This window comes from Somniosus microcephalus, unplaced genomic scaffold (genome assembly GCF_052327205.1).
Source record: "Somniosus microcephalus isolate GS21.2 unplaced genomic scaffold, FLI_Smic_1.0 unresolved_chr1, whole genome shotgun sequence".
Lineage (NCBI taxonomy): Eukaryota > Metazoa > Chordata > Chondrichthyes > Squaliformes > Somniosidae > Somniosus > Somniosus microcephalus.
The window spans coordinates 20,368,114-20,369,612 of NW_028225179.1; the positions used below are offsets into that span (position 1 = coordinate 20,368,114).

The window sequence follows — 1,499 nt, forward strand, 5'->3', positions numbered from 1 at the left end:
CTCCAAATCAACCCCTATCTTGCCTGACAGAAAACTATCGACCTGAGCCTTAAATTATTAATTACTTTGGCAAAAGAACGCGAGCTGAGATGAGGTTGTTTTATTACTCAGAGGATGAGATTGTTTTATTACTCAGAGGGTAGTTATGATCTGGAATTCACTGTCTGAACTGTTGGTGGAAGCAGATCCGATCGCTGATCCAATAGTCACTATCAGAAGGGAATTGGATAAATACTTGATGGCGAAAAATGTGCAGGGCTGTGGGGGAAGTGCGTCATTCTATGGTGGTTCTATGATGGGACAATGCTCTCCCTCAGTGAGCTTGTGTTTTCACCGGTAAACGTCAGGTCCCGGCATTAATTCTCGTCCGAGCCGGCTGGGACTTTCTCACCTTTAATGTGATGTTTCTCTTTTTCTTGCTCTATGATTCGCTCTATTTCTCTCTGTTTCTGTTGTTCTTACCATCTGTCAGTCTCTCTGTATGTCTCACTCAGTCTCAGTCACTTTCTGTAAGCTTTTCTCATTGGGTCTCTGTTTATCCCTCCAACTATTACTTTCTCTCGGTCACTCTCCCCATCGCTCCCCCACAACATTTTACTCTGCACCTTATAATATAACCCTTTAAGCGCTGGCTCAGTTTAGAGCTTGCTGATCCTGGGTGTTTGACCTGCATTTTAACATTCTTCCTTCAAAGGCTTTCAGTGTTGACGGGAGGGTTACATGTTCTGTGGGCTAAAAGCCGAGGGGTTTCTTGTCTAGTTATGAACGGTCAGCTCAATGCGTTACTTGTCCAGCTGCTGTGCTTTTGCAGTTGAGCTATTCACCGTCTGTAGTTTTAGAAAATGTCTTTATCCTCTCACATTTTCAGATTATGCTGACGCATAGTCTGCTCTGCGCTGAAAACTAAACTTAGTCAGCAAGGGATTTGTCGCATTTTCAAGCACTGCGCGGGTAGGCTTCTATCAGCAGGGTGGCTGAGTGGTTAAGGCATTGGACTTACAAATCCAATGAACGTGTGTCTGCGTGGGTTCGAATCCCACTCCTGGTAAATGCTCAGGCAGCGAGGTTGAAAGTAAATGCTAAAGCTATTTTTGGTATGAAAACGCTTATGATCTCTGCAAAGGATGGTGCCATATTTATAATTCACCCTTCAAGACAGCGTTTCTTCATTTCCAATTGGTGAGCTGAACACAGGAACCGGAGGAGGCCATTCAGCCCCTTGAGCCTGTTCACCATTCACTGAATTCCTGTCTGAGCTGTGTCTTAACTCCATCCAGCTGCTTTGGCTCCAGATCATTTTAACGCATGTGTAGCATAAACGTACCGATCTCAGATTTACATTATTAGTTGAGCTGGATGTGGTAAACCACTGTTTGTATTCCACTGTGTACATGCCTGGACATGCCTCGGCTGACTCCTCCCACAAGTCCTAGCATAAAGGTGACTGCTCCCCAGCCCTTTGTATTTCTGGACCGGTCGACCACTCGAGGCAGACCTTC

The 1,499-nt window shown here is 45.2% G+C and overlaps 1 non-coding gene across 1 annotated transcript; it reads left to right on the plus strand.

Moving 5' to 3' along the window:
* The first annotated feature begins 964 nt into the window (after window positions 1-964).
* On the plus strand, window positions 965-1,048 carry trnav-uac (transfer RNA valine (anticodon UAC)). Its single transcript has one exon. It is a non-coding gene; the product is annotated as a tRNA-Val (tRNA).
* Window positions 1,049-1,499: the final 451 nt, after the last annotated feature.